This window comes from Bufo bufo, chromosome 5 (assembly GCF_905171765.1).
Source record: "Bufo bufo chromosome 5, aBufBuf1.1, whole genome shotgun sequence".
Classification (NCBI taxonomy): Eukaryota; Metazoa; Chordata; class Amphibia; order Anura; family Bufonidae; genus Bufo; species Bufo bufo.
This window is the reverse complement of record NC_053393.1, coordinates 539261728-539282249: the sequence shown is the minus strand read 5'-3', so window position 1 is coordinate 539282249 and position 20522 is coordinate 539261728. Positions and strand designations below refer to the sequence as shown.

The window sequence follows — 20522 nt, the reverse complement described above, 5'->3', positions numbered from 1 at the left end:
CCAAGCTGAGAAAGACTGCAGGATCTGAGGGAGGGATGAGGTTGGAGTAATAGGTGGGGGGGATGATGAGCTTCCTCCTCCTCCTCCTCCTGCTGGACCACCGGTTTATACAGAGACATGCTAGAGAGAGAGAGCTGGAGGATGGAGGGGAGGGGGGGGGACATCAACAAGAAAATCAATGGTAAATGAATCCTCAATGAAATCCACTAGATGGAGCCTGGCGTAATTCTGCTGGATTTCATTAGAGCATTAAGGTAGAGAAGGGATCAGATCATCTGAATTGTGCAATTAGCAAGGAGAAGGAAGCGGCAAGAGGTGCAAACTGTCCTCTGCTGCCTGACATCTCCATGCAAGCTGTCCTCTGGTGGGGCTAGGAAAACAACAACAACCTCCTCGGAACCCCAAGGCTGGTGGTGCCTGTAGACCTCCATGGCAGCAATTTTGGAGCAGCTGCAGGTAAGAGCATGCAATTCCTGGTTGGAAGCAGGTTGTGCCTGGTAGAGGCATCTTCTGCCAGCTCTCCATGCAGTCAGACCCCTGTAGGCGCCCACTTGATGGCTGTCACTGCCGCCTGCTGAGCCTTTTGCAGCTGGTTGGATGTGCAGGTCAGGTAGGTAGATGGCCACGGAGGTACAGTAAGTGGTGGCGCATGCAGGTGGCAGGTTTGGAAAGGAGCATTCTGTAGCTGGAGGTTGTCAGTCAATCAATGTAACATGCCCGTTCTGGTAGAGGTTAGGGTGGTCTTCTGTGCCAGTGTCTGTCCCTGGATCTGGAATTTGTTCAGTTTGGGATTTTTTGGGAATATATATATATATATTTATTTTTTTTGTTAAGGGTTGAGTGGATTCTGCAGATTGTCAGCGATTAGTAGTCATGGTGGAGCACAAAAACAAACACTATTCCAAGGATTTTTTCCAAACGCATCGCCTTCGGTGGAATCGGGTTTTTTGGGTAATGACTTGTTATCCGTGTCCGGCAAATGCGGTAAAATGTTCTGTGTTTTGGAAAATGGAGGAGGAGGGGGGCGGGGAGGGGGGGGTCGGTAATAGGCGTCCATCTTCATTTTACTAGAATCGTGTTATAAAGAGATGTAGCAGAGCTGAATTTGACCAAAGAACAAGGTGACAAATCTGGCACTGCTACATCTTACAGGTTCAGCCCTGTGTCATACCTGATGAATGTTGTATATGACAAACAGCTCTTCTTCATCTGAGCCAAATCGTATCTTATAGATGAGAAACTTCTCTCTTCTGCATCTGACAAACCAAGCTCTGCTATATCTAAAAAATAGAGCTCTGCCATAATTGCCAATAGCAGATTACATATAACAAATTTAGCTCTTCTGCATCTGACAAACGGAACTCTACTATATCTAACCAATACTTTTCTGCCACGATTGCCAGGTGTATCTTATAGATGACAAACTTAGCTCTTCTGCATCTGACAAACCAAGCTCTGCTATATCAAAAAAATATAGCTCAGCCATAATTGCCAATAGCAGATTACATATAACAAATTTGGCTCTTCTGCATCTGACAAACTCAGCCCTGCTGCATCTAACAAACATAGTTATGGCACAATTGCCTTTCCTAGGTTCTATACGACAAGTCTGCACTGCTGCTATACATCCGACAAATACAGCACTGCTACATGGCTCCGCCACATTTACCAAGCACAGCTGATGAATCCGACCCTACAACATCTTACCGACATATATCTGCTATATCTTACCCTAAACAGTCAGAGAACTCTTACAAGTCTGTATCACAAATTCTACAAACAAATAGCTCTGCTACATCTCACAAGCTTACTCCTGCCAAATCCAACAAGGTCAGCTCTGCTACATGTAACCAATCCAGCCTTGCAGCATCTGACACATGTGACAGACTTTCTAGTGCTGCATTGAACAAACTTAGCTACATCTGGCAAATGCAGGCAAGCAAGATCTGGCATACTTCTACTTATGTAGATCTTACCTGCTCAGCACTGCTACATCTCGTAAGCTATTATTTGCAAAATTTAACAAATTGAACCCATACGAAAGTGAAAACGGGTGGTCTTCATTCGATAAACTATTTATAACTCACAAATGTTCTATTGTCTGTGTAAACAGTGATGGGTTATATACAGATAGAGTGGAGCTGAATTGTAGCAAATGAAGCGAAGGTGTGTTTGTCATCTCCAAAATTCTGTGTGATAGCTTGTGGTTTTACATAAGGCTGTGGGTAAACTAGAGATGCATTAGTAAATTTCTGTACTTGACATATTTGACTCTTTTACCCTCATCTACAGATGTAGCAGAGGGGAGTTTGTCATCAGGCACAATTCAGTGTGATATCTTGTGGTTTTATATAGGACTGCAGGTAAACCTACTCCATATGGGGCAGCAGGTGTAGGCTTCTGTCCTACTGAAGAAGATAGAGGGAATTAATAGTTGAGCGATTTCCTGTAACGTGCTTGGTACAACAGCCATAATAAGACTATATCAGGATATTGCTACTCAGGTATTGTTACCACTAGGGGGAGCTGTGTTCTAATTCAGGTTAATGTATGCACAGTACGCAGTGAGCCCTTGAGCTCCCTCTACTGGTGGCTGCTGGTAGTCAGAATGTTATCATTTACCTGAGGATTTGGAGCTCTGTTTCAGAAAAACTGACCTCTGGCTAATGAGGCCTGATACTGTAAGTGCAGGTCCCACCTCTCATACCCGTACCTATCTCCAGCGTAGGCCCCTGAGAGTGCACTGCTCATTTGCAACGTGCTCGCTATTCATTTCTATGGAAGTCCTGAAAACAGCCGACAAGCAAACTGTTATTTTCGGACGTTCCTTAGAAATGAATGGAGGGTGATCGCTTAGATCACCTCGGGGGTCCCATTTTGGAGATAGGTGGGACCAACCCCTCCCTGACACTGGTGACATATCCTAGTGATATGACACCAATGTTTAAGATGAGACAACCCCTTTAAAAAGGCATAGGAAGTAGAAAAGGAGGCAGAGGGAGTGAAGTTACACATGACCTAAGGATCAGACTACACAGGGTTCGCTTGTAGTCTGTAACCATGGAGACACATAAGTCAGCAAAGGAGACAAAAATCTTAGCTGCTACATAACTGTGGAAGTAATCGTCATAAGAGCATTATCAAAATTTTGCAACATGTTAATTAACTCCACAAATATTTTTCTCGTTGTATCACTTTTCACACACTTAGCTCCAGATCCTCTGCTTTCCTTCCTACAATCATAGTTAAATGATAAAACGATTTCTGCCTGCAGCCACCACTAGGGGGAGCTCACTGCATATGGATTTCTATAGTTAGCATTGAATTCAATGGAAGCTGTTTAATTCTAAATGCAATGAGCTTGTCCTAGTGGTAGCTACAGGCAAATGCTGCAACTGTATGTGGAGAAGCAGTTCAGAAGTGGCCCCTCACCCCACGGGCCCCACAAGTTGCCTGCTCTGTCAGGCTTTGTTAGTGTCAGAGGCCGTGTTTATCCAGTACAATGCTAGGCTCCTGCTGGAAACCGACAGACCCATTACATGCCCCATTTCAGGGAATAGAGCAGGAGGAGCTGAGCAGAATGATACGTAGTATTGTAGAAAAAGATACAGCGTAACCGCTATGTGATTCATCAGGTCTGAAGTCACGGAAGCGGCACTCTCAGTGATAGACAGCTGTCAGTCATAGAAGGGAGGCGGCTAATCACTGATAGGACCGCCCACCGGACTCCCAGAAAGAGCAGAGATGTAAATGATCAAAACACAAGTTATAAGGAATCGTTTCCCGTAACACTTTATATCAATCTGCTCAGCTCCTCCTGCTCTATAGCCTGCGGATTACACTGCATTCTCAATGTGATGGGTTTATCTATCTATCTATCTATCTATCTATCTATTATCTATCTATTATCTATCTATCTATCTATCTATCTATCTATCTATTATCTATCTATCTATCTATTATCTATCTATTATCTATCTATTATCTATCTATCTATCTATCTATCTATCTATCTATTATCTATCTATCTATCTATCTATCTATTATCTATCTATCTATCTATCTATTATCTATCTATCTATTATCTATCTATCTATCTATCTATCTATCTATCTATCTATCTATCCATCTATCCATTATCTATCTATCTATCTATCTATCTATCTATCTATCTATCCATCTATCCATTATCTATCTATCTATCTATCTATCTATCTATCTATCTATCTATCTATCTATCTCATATCTATCTATCTATCTGAAACATGGTGTAGTATACATACCAACAACAACACCAAAAATAGCCACACCACACGGTATACTCAAAATTAAAAAAAAACATGATTTTTATTATAAAAAATCCAATAAAAAATGATAATCCATGATTAAATTGATGACAGATCCATACCATGCCGTTTCGCAGTTGTTTCCTCCAGGGGCACTGTTTTTAATTTTAATTATGGATTATCATTTTTAATTGGATTTCTTATAATAAAGATCACGTTTTTTTGAATTTTGAGCGTACTGCGTGGTGTCGCTATTTTTGGTGTTATTATCTATGATGTAGTTAACAGAAATGAGTGAACTTCCATAAATTCGATTTGGTCCGATTTGTCCGAATCGGTCAAGAAATTTGATTTGGATACGAATCGATTCTACTCTAATTGTAAGTGTTTTAAACAGGTTTTCCAAGACTTTTATACTGAGGACTAGTGTTGAGCTAAGCGAAGCAGTCGAGGCGGAATTCCATCCGAAGTTTAGGAAAACGTTATTTGCAACAAAGCCGAATTTCCTCGTGCTCTGTTTTAATCAATCAGTTTTTCCTAAAATGGCGGCTGCATGTGCTACAAACTTACAAAGTTAAAGTAAGAAACCCAGGAATGATGTCACTGTGATGTCACTGTAATGTCACAGCCTCATCCCGCGCAGTTTACGCCATTGATCTGTGAGCTGAACATATGGAGAAACGTGGCAAGCGCTCATGCAGTAGGAACAGTATTTCTGCAATATTCCAGCGGCCATGTTTGATTCATCCACTACGTTCGGCATCTGGTTTTAACCCTAATAATAAAAGTGAAATGCCATTAGGCTCATAGCATGGTGGGATCCACTTGGGATTATGGTAATCCCTGTTGTGAATCCCTTAAACCCGCCTCAGTGCTGTGCACCATCTCCGGTACCATCACACAGGAGGACAGGGGCTGCTGCATAAATGCCCTGGCTTCCCCGATCCCCGATGGGGGGAGCCAGAGGACACCTGGATGACGACGGCATGTGAAGGGTTAAAACATACCTCCCAACTTTCCAAACGAACAAAGAGGGACACATTGTGCGGCTTGCGAAACGCGCCGTGGCACATTTTTTCCACACTAGGCCACGCCTCTAACTCCGCCCAAAATATAACTATGCACCTAATCCCACCCAGTCCCCTTAATGCCCCCACATAGTAGTTATTCCCCCTTCATGCCACCGCACAGTGGGCCCCCAGTAACATGCCCTCTTATGTGCCTCCAGTAACATGCCCTCTTATGTGCCTCCAGTAATATGCCCTCTTATGTGCCTCCAGTAATATGCCCTGTTATGTGCCCCCAGTAATATGCCCTCTTACGTGCCCCCAGTAATATGCCCTCTTATATGCCCCCAGTAATATGCCCCCAGTAATATGCCCTCTTACGTGCCCCCAGTAATATGCCCTCTTATATGCCCCCAGTAATATGCCCCCAGTAATATGCCCTGTACTTTCCTTGCTCCAGCCTCCTAGTAGCAGCAGAAGGATATCGGCTGCTCTGGTCTGTGAAGGAGGAGGAGCCGAGGCTGACTGCCGCCCAGCCCAGACCAGAGGTGTTGAGAGCCGGCAGGGAGGAATGATGAAGCAGGGATCCAATGCCATTTTTAAATGCCCGGTGGTTGGGAAAGGGTTAACTTCCAAGCCTTCTTACTGAGACTGGTCCACAAAGTGGAGAAGTGAGACTATAAGAATACGATGAGAATATGATTAGGCAGAGTGGCCCGGCTTCTATACCTGGTTTCTAGCGATCCGTGGCGATTAATTCATAACGAATCCAATTTCTCGGCAAACTTTAGCGAAGGGGCAAAATCTAATTTTTCACTCATCTCTACGGATGACCTATCCTCTGGATAGCTCATCAGTATCTGATCGGTGGGGGTCCGACATCCGGGACCCCCGCAGATGTGTCATAGGGCACTAGTGCTCGCTGTAGCGCCGCAACATTACTGCAGATTTCCCTATCTCCTATCTATCTATCTTTATACCGTATCTATATATCTATCTATTATATCCTATCTATCTATCTATCTATCTATCTATTATCTATCTATCTATTATCTATCTATTTATCTATCTATCTATCTATCTATCTATTATCTATCTATTATCTATTATCTATCTATTATCTATTATCTATCTATTATCTATCTATCTATTATCTATCTATCTATTATCTTTCTATCTACTATCTATCTATCTATTATCTTTCTATCTACTATCTATCTATCTATCTATCTATCTATCTATCTATCTATTATCTATTATCTTTCTATCTACTATCTATCTATCTATCTATCTATTATATCCTATCTATCTATCTATTATCTATCTATTATCTTTCTATCTATCTATCTATCTATTATCTATCTATTATCTATTATCTTTCTATCTACTATCTATCTATCTATCTATCTATCTATCTATCTATCTATTATCTATCTATCTATCTATTATATTCTATCTATCTATCTATCTATCTATCTATTATCTATCTATCTATCTCTCTATCTATTATCTATCTATCTATTATCTATCTATCTCATATCTATCTATCTATTATCTATTATCTATCTATCTATCTATCTATCTATTATCTATCTATCTATCTCATATCTATCTATTATCTATCTATCTCTCCTATCTATCTATCTATCTATCTATTATCTATCTATCTATTATCTATCTATTATCTATCTATTATCTATCTATCTATCTATTATCTATCTATCTATTATCTATCTATTATCTATCTATCTATCTATCTATCTATCTATCTATCTATCTATCTATCATCTATCTATCTATTATCTATCTATCTATTATCTATCTATTATCTATCTATCTATCTATCTATCTATTATCTATCTATTATCTATCTATCTCTCTATCTATTATCTATCTATCTATTATCTATCTATTATCTATCTATCTATCTATCTATCTATCTCATATCTATCTATCTATCTATCTATTATCTATCTATCTATCTATCTATCATCTATCTATCTATCTATCTATCTATCTATCTATCTATCTATCTATCTATCTATCATCTATCTATCTCCTATCTATCTATCTATCATCTATCTATCTATCTCTCTATCTATCCATCTATCTATCTACTTTTTTAGACCTCAGATCAGACAAAAAAGATATATAATTAGCCGACCTCCCCTGTTCCGGACACTGCCCCCACAACCCTCCTGAGACCCAACGCTCATTGTGCCTCCCTGTGCCGTGACCCGACGTTGCACAGCGTGAGGTCGCGCTCTCTGACCTCTGGCTGTTCGCAGGTCAACGATGACCTATTCGATTTGGGTACAAATCAATTCTACTTGAATTAAAAGTGCTTTAAAGGGGTTTTCTGAAATTCTTTTGCTAAATCCGTGTTGCATTTGGATTCCATAGAATCGTTTCTGTCATCTCTAATATCTATTTTTCCGCAGTGTAGATAGATTTCCTCACACCCGTCACGTGGCTCCTCATATCTGTGTTTTGTATGACTATAAACAGGACTATTTTGGGTTTGGCACTCTCTTCCCCGGCATACGGCATTTCCCCTTTAATTACTGACTCATGAAGCCGTCCGGTCAGATGCCTCGAGCCGGATAATTAGTCAGGGCTGACAGTTTCACATTTTGTGCTTGATGCTAAATGAACGGGAATCTCCAACACATGTTGCCATATTGGAGACAGCTCTCCAGGGTTCATATGAGAAGGACTCTACTGCACGGTTTAGGCTGAGCTGCAGCTGCGTACCCTCCCTCCCCATCATCACCTAAGGATGGGAACACTGTGAGTTTCTGCTGGAGTTTTGCGCTGCCTCCACCGCAGATGTCGTACCGTGTACTCGGCACAATGCTGGATGTCACTCCATAAAATCCAGGTCCATAAAACACTTTAAAGAAACATGCCGGGCAAACGACACTTTACTGAAACAACCCAGCGTTCCTGGATTCTTCTTACTTCACCCATCTCCACCCATTCTGGGGGAGAGATACACCCCTCAGTACTTTACCGCCCACCATGTTACACTGACGAGCAAAAGGGTAACTATTTTTTGAACTTTTGACTTTCAGGCTCCATATCTCACCATCCACTACAGCCAGTGCTTGAAGTGGGCCGGAACGCGGCGGTACTCAGTACCGCCACTTCCAAAAATTGCCCTGGAGAGTACCAGCACCTCTCCGTGCGCCCAGTACGTGGGTTTCCGGTACCGGAGCGCAGCGGAGAGCTGGCAGTATCTCCTCCCTAATGTCGTTGGCTGGGCAGCTAGTGGAGGGGGGCGGGTCGTTGCAGAGTACGGCTCAGGCTGGCGCAGGCAGGGAGTTGACCTCACGTTAGGTGACGTCAACTCCTTCCCGCGCGCCTGTGTGGAGCGATCAGTGCGGCGACCAGTGACTGGTCCTCCTTGGAGTCAGGAGTCGGACGGTGCAGCAAAGAACATCGACTTTGCTTTGGAATCCAACTTCTGAAGAGTACTGGTGAGTGACAGGCACCCCCCCTCCCCCCACACACATTAGTTCCTCTCTGTACCAGTACCCCCCCCCCCCCCTGGCAGGGGGGTACTGGTACAGAGAGGAATTAATGTGTGTGATGAGGGGGGGGGGGGGGGGTCTGATGTGCAGGGGGGTACTGGTACAGAGAGGAACGAATGTGCGGGGGGGGGGGGGTACTGGTACATAGAGGAACTAATATATATGTGTCTGATGGGTGGGTCTGATGTGTAGGGGGCCCCTGCACATCAGACCCCCCCATCACACACATATATATTAGTTCCTCTATGTACCAGGACCCCCCCCCCCCACCACCGCACATTCGTTCCTCTCTGTACCAGTACCCCCCTGCACATCAGACCCCCCCCTCATCACACACACACACACATTAATTCAGTATTGGGGGGGGGAGCACCGGCGCCTAATAGAGTACCGGCACCTCTTTTGGCCCACTTAAAGCACTGACTACAGCTGTAAAAGTGAAACTCCCATCATTTTATGGACAATCATCCCGGCTATCTCATACATAAACTGGACTTGCAACTAACTGATCACAAGGGGAATATTTAAAGTCAGCTTTGTGACTTTTTGACGCCAGAATTCTGGAGTGAAGGAATGATAAATCAGGGCCATAGTGTCCAAATAATACTACTATATAGTACTCACTAGTGTTGGGACGCGAATATTCGAATAGCGAATATTAATCACGAATATCGGCACTTCGAGAATTCGCGAATATTTAGAATATAGTAATATATATTCGTATTTTCTAATATTCTAGTTTTCTTTTCATCTGAACCCATGATCCCTCCCTGCTTCTTGCTTGTGGGCCAATGAGAAGGCTGCAATGTCTTTGTCTGAGCTTAACAACATCCCTAGCAACCAATAGGAAAGCTGCCGACCCCTTACTATATAAGAACCTCCCCAGCAGCCCTTGTATGCAGTATTTTGCAGATTTAAGAGAGAGAGAGCAGTGACATTGCTGTGCTCTGTGCTTTGCTGTGTAATTACATTAGACCAGTGGTCCCCAACCTTTGGGTGGGGGCTTAGGGGGTGCTAATCAGCGCTGAGTGATTCACACGCATAACAAAACACAAGGTGCATATTAAAATATATAACACTATATAACGACTATATAAACTGACTAGGGTCTCTGCTGCACCTGGTCTCTGCTGCACTGGTCTCTGCTGCACTGGTCTCTGCTGCAATGTACCGTATTTTTCGCCCTATAAGACGCACCTAGGTTTTAGAGTAGAACAATAAGAAAAAATATTTTTCATTACACCTCAGGTCAGACCAGCAATCAGACCCCCAATGTTAATCAGACCTCAGATCAGACCCCCAATGCCTCAGATCAACCCCCCAACCTTTAGCAATCTATCAGCCCCCATGTCAGCCATCAGCCCTTATATCAGCCCCCCATGTCAGGCATTAGCCCCCCCATGTCAGCCATAAGCCCCCCATGTCAGCCATAAGCCCCCATGTCAGTCATCAGCCCCCCATGTCAGCCATAAGCCCCCATGTCAGCCCCTAGCCCTTATGTGAGCAATCAGCCCCTTATGTCACTCATCAGCCCCCCATGTCAGCCATCAGCCATATGTTAGCCCCCAGCCCTTATGTCAGCCATCAGCCCTTATGTCAGCCATCAGCCCTTATGTCAGCCATATGTCAGCCCCCAGCCCCCCATGTCAGCCATCAGTCCTTATGTCAGCCATATGTCAGCCCCCAGCCCCTCATGTCAGCCCCCAGGTCAGCCATCAGCCCTTATGTAAGCGCAAATAAAAAAATAAAAAACACTTACCTCTCCTGCTCCTGGTCACCATCGTGAACCTCTTCATCCTGCTGTCTGCTGTGTATCGCGGCGCACAGTGTGAGTTCACAGAACGACCTCACGCTGTGCGCAGCCCTGCACAGCCGATAGCCGATCCGAGGACAAGGAAGCGGTGAGTACAGATCCTTCACCGCTTCCTGGTCCTTCTGTAATGGAAGCGCTTCATTAGTACCGCGTTAAAGACGGCCCTGATCGCCGCTGCCCGGCAAACAATCTTCCACGGCCCGGTCCTGGGCTGCGGCCTGGCGGTTGGGGACCGCTGCATTAGGCATTCAGTTAGCTTATATATGATACAGATAGTTAGTAGGAGATAGTCAGTGTAGGTTAGATAGTGATATAGTGTAGCAGGGTGTTAGGCTGCATTTACACGTCCGTGGTGTGTTGCGGACCTGCAAATTGCGGGTCCGCAACACACCAGCCCGGCACCCCTATAGAAATGCCTATTCTTGTCTGCAAGCTGCGGACAAGAATAGGACATGCTCTATCTTTTTGCGGAGCTGCGGACCCAAAATCGGGGCCGCGCTCCGCAATTGCGGCTGCAGACAGCACACTGTGTGCTGTCCGCATCCATTCTGCCCCCATAGAGAATGAATGGGTCCGCACCCATTCCGCAAAATTGCGGAAAGGATGCGGACCCATTTTGCGGACGTGTGAATGGAGCCTTAGGTAGTGTGATAGGTTCTGCTGTCCATACATACAGACATAGTGCTGTGATGTCACAACAATACTTAGTGCACCAATCAAAGTTTCATGTATTGCGCCAAAATATGCGCATCATTAATTTCCAATTTGCGCAATCGCAAATATATTGGAGCACTCTATCTGCATATAAAGCTATTGTAATGTTCTGCCGTGCCAACCATGTTCTCCAGTCTCAGGAAACTTCTAGCAGCTTGAAAAATGTAGCAAAAGTGACCCATGCCTGTATTGTGCGCGCTTTACGTGAATATTACATTGCCGATATTCGCAATCAAGAAAATAATAGCAAATTCTCGAATATATGACGAATATACTACAAAATATTCGGTTAATATCGCAAATTCGAATATTGCCTCTGCCGCTCGTCACTAGTGCTCACATAATACCACTATATAATGTTCAAATAATATCCTACAAGACAGTTCTCAAGACAGTGCTCATATTATACTACTACAGAGTATTAAAATAATACCACTATACAGTACTCAATTTACACCACCATACAGTGCTAGAATAATATCACCCTACAATGCCCAGATATTACCACTGTACAGCGCTCAAATAATACCACCATACAATTCTCAAAAGACAGCTCGGTACATATTCTAATAATACTGCTATACAATTTCTAAGTAATACTGCCATACAATTATTGCTCAGATTCGTAGTGGCCGCAATCTGTGGGTGCCAGGCCCTCTGAGGCATTGTCATGTGTGATTGGGTTACAATCCCTGCGCCATCCGTAGTGACCTCGGGTGACCACACAGGTGATACGTCTTCTTTTTGGCGGACTGAGTTGTGGCTCTTGGCGCTGTGATTACAATGTGTGACAGGCCTCATAAACACACATGTTCTTTCCAATGTCTTACAACTCCGCAAACATCCAAATGTTTGCCTGTGCCAAGAGGTGGTACTTGGGATCCTCGCGCCGTGCCCGCTGATTGCTTTACACTGGAGAAGTGCATAGCGTTTACAGCGGAGACATAAAGCAGAGACACTCGAGAGAGAGAGAGATGTTTCTGTGCACGTTTGAGGATTGCCTGCAGGTCGATGAGAATGCCGATAGTGGAAATGTATTTATACTGGAGTTTGCATCTGCCTGGTACATTCTAAGGTGCACATGTGTTTTCTTCTTTGTTGTTATTTTGATCAAACCAGTGCACGCACTTTTATAACTGGAGACTACTGGTGCTACTCCACTGACACCTGAAGACGTCACCAGGATAAGGCGGTGCAAATAAACACATGTTCCCATTATGTTTCCCCCAAAATATTAATCCTTTGGATGTGCACTGGTGTAAGGGTCATGGTGTCAGAGAAAACAGGCCAACCAATCAGAGCTCAAATTTGCTTGGTTTCTTGTGCTACAGGGACCAATAACCCCATAGAAGATGACGCTATCCATCATGCAAAAGCTTGCAGTCCTGGTTGTGTCACCGCCACTTCTGTGAGAAGGTCTGACAAACGTCCTTTTCTACCTCTTGCATGATGTTCTTTGTTTTGGTTTCACTTTGTCATCTCATTTCCTTCTCCCAGGTGTCACCTATTTAGACTAATCCTCTTTCCTTTATATTACCTCCCATACTGCCTCACTTTGCGGTTTATACTACTTCCTGGATTGAAGTATTCAGTGCTGGAGACTTCTGTTCCTGCTTATTCAGATAAGTCCTTTCATGTATTGTGTTTCCTTGCTGGCTTGATTCTAGGTGACCCTGACTCCCTCCGTATTAAGTGCAGGGAGACGGTGGTCGTGTCCCCTCACTATTATAGGGTTTTCAGGTGTCACACAGTCTAGGTACGAGGGCATGCAATCGTCTACCTCTGAGACCCTTGCATGTGGTTAGCAGTCAGGGTGAGCTCTTAGGGTTTTATAGGGCTCACCTAATAGCTCCTTAGTTTGGGATCAAGCCAGTCGGATGTTTATCCATAACTTCCAGCTATCTGCAACATCATCCGTGACAGGTTGGTCTTGACAAGTTGTTGCCCACCAGAAATATTTGATAGTTGTCCGATTGCCTTCCCAGTGGTGCAAAATGGAGATCTGAGATGTTCATCTTGAGGTTAAGAAATCACTGTACTTGGAACGATCCTGGAAAGCTGCTTCGTGTTGTTTTGAGGCCATTATAGGACTGAACACACAGGATTAATACCTTCAGAAGTGGTTGCTCATGGATCCTATTATCATGTTCCAGCTTGGGCTTCCTTGAGGAGCCTCCAGTCTTGTAGTATGTTGGGCCAACCCTTTTTGTAAAACCAGCGCTGACTGCATACTAATATTCTTTTTGTCTCAAAAAGATGTAATAGTTATGATCATTCATTTAATATATCTTTATACGGGTTGAAGTTATGTATTTCTTTTTGCACAGAACTCCAAAATACCTGCAAAATCAACACTAGGGGGAGCTTAAGAGCTTGTATAAGCCGTATGTGATTAGCTCGTAAGCTCCCTCGAGTGGTGGCTGATGATAGCCAGAACTTTATCATCTGAGAATAGGTCTATACGAGGGGTACATGACCTTTTTTGTGAGTGGTAGTCACATTGTCGTGTTTTCAGGCTTCAAGGAGTTGCAATATTTTTTTTTTCCCTCACAGCCATATATGAAGGCTTGTTCTTTGTGGGACAACGTGTATTATTTAATAGCACCATTTTGGGACAAATGTATCTTAGCATTTAACATTTATTTATTTTTATTTTTTAGCATTTTTTATGCCATTTTCTGGCGGGTGTTGATATGGGGGGAGGCAAAAGGAGTTCCTTTATTTTGTGTAGATGCTGCAGGACCTATTGACAACATCTGAGAGGTTAAACACCGGAGACCTGAGTTTTTTCTCATCCCAGCCATTGCCACAGAAGACCAACTGTCTATCATAGCTGTCTTCCTGTAGGAAGTTGAGCATGCTCACCTTTGGCAATGTTATGGTGGTCCTGTGGATGGAAATTTTATAGTGGTCCTATGGTTGGCAATATTATGGTGGTCCCCTGGTTGGCAGTGTGAAGGTGGTCCTGAAGCTGGCAGTGTTATAGTAGTCCTGTGACTGGGAGTGTCACGGTGGTCCTGTAGACGGCAGCATTACTGGGGAGTTCCTATGGTTGGCAATTTTATGGTGGCCCTGTGGTTGACAATGTTATGGGAGGGCCCCTCTAGACTGGTTGTCCATCCTCCCAATCACCTGCTGAAGGATCCTCTGTCCAATTTGAAATGCAAAGCTAATGAGTCTTATTGTACCATGTGATTGAATGCATCACACTCCTGGGCCACTTACATAGTTTATAATAACGGCCTCGAAATTGTCTGAATTATCCAAAATTTTCAGAGACAATCCCGGCAAACTTGACACGTCCCAGACCAAAATAGGGCAGAGCTTATGTGAACTCAATCAAGAAGAGAAAGTTCCAGGGTGGAGGTGAAGTGTGAAAGTAACTCATCCCAGTTTAGGTTCCAGAAGGTTGAACCCATTAGAGCTTAGCTCTTACTACATACCACCAGACTGGTGTTAAAAAATAAGGTTCAATGATTTTTATATGACAACCACCAGATGACGCTGCATTGATGAAACACAGCGCCATCTATGTGACATTACTCGCACCCTGCCAGCATCTATAGAATATGATCTCCAGCTGGTGACTGCTATATTTGTGCAGAGGTTCCTCGCTGTGCATGCTAGACATGTTAAATTATGTTTTCCACTTCACTGTTTAGTTAATTAGCAATTAATTTGGTAGGTATATGTTTTAATTCATTTAATTAGGAGCCCTGTGCATTATAGGGTGGTACGTGAGTGTAATAACAACTGTCACCGTCTATTACTTCACACTTATCTCGTTTCCTCATATTGTTTACACACTGGAAATGAAAATGATCGGCAACATGAGAGGAGCTTATAGAAAAACATTTCATAACTATCTACAACAAGGAGAATATAATCATAGTACAAGCTAGGAGTCTCTCATTTCTAGCATTATTCTGCTTTTACGTGACTTTTATTTCTCTTATCTTCTATGTACAAGAATATATCTACTATAATACTTACTGCCAACTATGTACAAGAATACAACTACTATAATACTGCCTCCTATGTACAGGAATATAACTACTATAATACTGCTCCTATGTACAAGAATATAACTACTATAATACTGCTCCTATGTACAAGAATATAACTACTATAATACTGCTCCTATGTACAAGAATATAACTACTATAATACTGCTCCTATGTACAAGAATATAACTACTATAATACTGCTCCTATGTACAAGAATATAACTACTATAATACTGCCCCTATATACAAGAATATAACTACTATAATACTGCTCCTATGTACAAGAATATAACTACTATAATACTGCCTCCTATGTACAAGAATATGACTACTATAATACTGCCTCCTATGTACAAGAATATAACTACTATAATACTGCTCCTATGTACAAGAATATAACTACTATAATACTGCCTTCTATGTTCAAGAATATAACTACTATAATACTGCCTGCTATGTACAAGAATATAACTGTTATAATACTGCTCCTATGTATAAGAATATAACTACTATAATACTGCTCCTATGTACAAGAATATAACTACTATAATACTGCTCCTATGTACAAGAATATAACTACTATAATACTGCCTTCTATGTTCAAGAATATAACTACTATAATACTGCCTTCTATATACAAGAATATAACTACTATAACACTGCCTTCTATGTTCAAGAATATAACTACTATAATACTGCCTGCTATGTACAAGAATATAACTACTATAATACTGCTCCTATGTACAATAATATAACTACTATAATACTGCCTCCTATGTACAAGAATATAACTACTATAATACTGCTCCTATGTACAAGATTATAACTACTATAATACTGATCCTATGTACAAGAATATAACTACTATAATACTGCTCCTATGTACAAGATTATAACTACTATAATACTGCTCTTATGTACAAGAATATAACTACTATAATACTGCTCCTATGTACAAGAATATAACTACTATAATACTGCTCCTATGTACAAGAATATAACTACTATAATACTGCTCCTATGTACAAGAATATAACTACTATAATACTGCTCCTATGTACAAGAATATAACTACTGTAATACTGCTCCTATGTACAAGAATATAACTACTATAATAATGCTCCTATGTACAATAATATAACTGCTATAATACTGCCTCCTATGTACAAGAATATAACTACTATAATACTGCTCCTATGTACAATAATATAACTACTATAATACTGCCTCCTATGTACAAGAATATAACTACTATAATACTGCTCCTATGTACAAGATTATAACTACTATAATACTGATACTATGTACAAGAATATAACTACTATAATACTGCTCCTATGTACAAGATTATAACTACTATAATACTGCCTCCCATGTACAAGAATATAACTACTATAATACTGCTCCTATGTACAAGAATATAACTGCTATAATACTGCTCCTATGTACAAGAATATAACTACTATAATACTGCTCCTATGTACAAGAATATAACTACTATAATACTGCTCCTATGTACAAGAATATAACTACTATAATACTGCTCCTATGTACAAGAATATAACTACTATAATACTGCTCCTATGTACAAGAATATAACTACTATAATACTACTCCTATGTACAAGAATATAACTACTATAATACTGCTCCTATGCACAAGAATATAACTACTATAATACTGCTCCTATGTACAAGAATATAACTACTATAATACTGCCTCCTATGTACAAGAATATAACTACTATAATACTGCCTCCTATGTACAAGAATATAACTACTATAATACTGCTCCTATATACAAGAATATAACTACTATAATACTGCTCCTATGTACAAGAATATAACTACTATAATACTGCTCCTATGTACAAGAATATAACTACTATAATACTGCCTCCTATGTACAAGAATATAACTACTATAATACTGCCTCCTATGTACAAGAATATAACTACTATAATACTGCTCCTATGTACAAGAATATAACTACTATAATACTGCCTCCTATGTACAAGAATATAACTACTATAATACTGCTCCTATGTACAGGAATATAACTACTATAATACTGCCTTCTATGTACAGGAATATAACTACTATAATACTGCCTTCTATGTACAAGAATATAACTACTATAATACTGTCTCCTATGTACAAGAATATAACTACTATAATACTGCCTCCTATGTACAAGAATATAACTACTATAATACTGCTCCTATGTACAAGAATATAACTACTATAATACTGCTCCTATGTACAAGAATATAACTACTATAATACTGCCTCCTATGTACAAGAATATAACTACTATAATACTGCCTCCTATGTACAAGAATATAACTACTATAATACTGCCTCCTTTGTACAAGAATATAACTGCTATAATACTGCTCCTATGTATAAGAATATAACTACTATAATACTGTCTCCTATGTACAAGAATATAACTACTATAATACTGCTCCTATGTACAAGAATATAACTACTATAATACTGCTCCTTTGTACAAGAATATATAACTACTATAATTCATGTTGCTGATTATTTTCTTAAGGACAACTCTATTGAAGGTCCTGGAAACCCCCTTGAAGCAGTCTCTCTGAAGAAAAATCAAATATGACCTGACGAGGTTGTTAATAGGCACATCTTCACCCGCTGAATGATCCATCATCCGATGGTGGATCCAAGGTTTACATGAAAGATATGCATTGCTAATAAATGAACCTTAGTCCTTCTGACCACTTAGAAGAGCAATGATCCCACAGCATAGACTCATTCATTACAGCACAATGATTCAACTACCAGGAGACCATTCACAACATGACACCAACCGCAACTCATTAATATATCCCTCACAGAGACAATCTGACCAGTGCTAGAAAACCTTATACAGATGTAGTAGAGTTAACACACATGCTTTATGAGACGTATTATCTAAACTAAATGCATTACGCAAACACCTTCAATTGCTTTTCAATGACTTTTGTTTCAGTACATCTCCAAGGCTCCTTCATTATGGCAACTCCTTATGTCTTGTATATACCGTAGGAGCACTATTATATCAGTTATTTTCTTGCATATAATAGTCAGTATTATAGTAATTATATTCTTTTACATAGGCAATAATCAGCAACATGAACGGCTTGCAGGCTTCTAAGAATTCTGCATCCCCTTTAATGTTGTCCGAGTCTAGTGCCATACACAGTGCTGTGGTTGTGCTTTGTACTGAGGCCCAGTCCCCTTCACTGAAGGGTAGGTCATTGATTGAGAAGTCACAAGACCCCTGTAGCTATTGTAGCACACATTGGGGTCATCACATTGGGGTTGTGCGTTTTACTCCCACACGTTCACAGATACTGTCTCTCTGATTTTCCAGGCTGTGATTCATGTAGAGCCCTACCAGAGGCTAATGATGGAGCTTTCTCCTCTCTAATTATGACGGATGACCTTGTGCACTACTTATCTTTCTTAAGGAAATTTTCCCAGTGGATCCTGAGCTTCGACCTTCAAGATGTTTATATAATAGCTGGAATGTCTTGAGATGCGTTTTTTTTTTTAGTAATCAAGTTTTTCCTCTTTTCTCTCTACCAAAGAATGGAATACTGGAGCTTAGCAATGTTCTTAAAGGGATCCAGTCAGGGAGGGTGTCCTCCAATAAAGTTCTAGATCTATCTTAAAGGGGTTTTACCACAAATAATATTCAAAAATGTTTTTCAATTCAGTACCTGGATCTGAATATTTTTGTAATTGCAGATAATAAAAAATGTTTTTTTCTTTTCCATATTTCTCTGTCCACCTCAGTAACATCGCTGAGGTGGTTGCACATGCTCAGTTCCATCCTTCAAGCTCCACCTGCCGCCAGCTGTATCTACTGTTAAAAGCCGGGACAGGCCACGTCCACATTTCCGCCTAAGTTTCATGTCCGTGAAAAAAAAAACGCCTGTGCGTTATTAGTGAAGGTGTGTCCGATTTACCCTCCGAGTGTCATCTGTAATCCAAGGACGGTGCTCAGCTGAAAATGAATTACCAAATCATTTCCTATTAGCAGTCAGTGAAAAATGGACGCACCACAGATGCAACATTCGTGTTGTGTCCATGATTTTCACAGCCCCATAGACTTCAATGGGTGTGTTTGGTCCGCATTATGGACCAAAGTAGCGCATGTCTCCATGTCAGTAAAAAAGTACTGATATATTAACAGACACATTAAAATCAATAGGTACGTGTGCTGTCTACAGAAAATGCGGACAGCACACGTCAGTGAAATAACGAAAATGTGGACGAGGCCTTACTGGGAGAAATCTGTACCAAAAAGGACACACACCCTGAGCTGGGAAAGGGAGAGAGCTGCAGCAGAAAGGACATACCCCTCCTAACCCAGTCTTTGATAGGGAGAAGCCTGCAGCAGCAAGGACAGCAAGGACACATCCCCTGAGCTGTAATAGGGAGAGAGCTGCAGCAGAGAGGACATACCCCTTCCACCAAGCTTTGACAGACAGACATGTAGTATAAAGTAGTGTTGAGCTCGAATATTCGATTAATAATATTAATCGCGAATATCGTAACTTTGTAAATTCGCGAATATTACGACTATAGTGCTATATATTCGTTATATCGAATATTCGTCATTTTTTAACATCTGAAAACATGATTCCTCCCTGCTTCTTTCTTGTGGGTCAATAAGCCATTGGCCCACAAGCAACTTAAGCAGGAAGGAATCATGTTTTCATATGGAAAATAAAATGACCAATATTCTAAAAAATTAATACATAGCAATATAGTGAATATATTCGTTATTTCGAATTTTGGCATTATTTTTTTCCTATCTGTACAGTTGTTCGCATACTCCTCCCCGACAAGCGTCCCCGTCACCATGGGAACGCCTGTGGGTTAGAAAATACCATCTGATCTGAGTTTTCCCTGAGATCGTGAAAACTCAGATCCGATGGTATATTCTAACCCACAGGCGTTCCCATGGTTACGGGGACGCTTGTCGGGGAGCAGTATGCCAAAGTGGAATAACAGTACACATTGGAGAAAAAAAGGACGAATATTCTAAATAACAAATTTATTCGCTCTGATGCTATAACTTCGTCTTTTAGAATATTACGAATATTCTAAAAAACGAAGTTATAGCAATATAGCGAATATTCGTAAA

General features: G+C 41.2%; 1 protein-coding gene across 1 annotated transcript in view; it reads left to right on the top strand.

Moving 5' to 3' along the window:
- Positions 1-304: 304 nt before the first annotated feature.
- The window catches only part of DGKB (diacylglycerol kinase beta), a 668472-nt gene continuing 648254 nt past the window's right edge, over positions 305-20522 (top strand). The window contains exon 1 of the mRNA XM_040431289.1: positions 305-456. The gene's annotated coding sequence lies outside the window, so the exon portion shown is untranslated. The remainder of the gene's footprint in view (positions 457-20522) is intronic.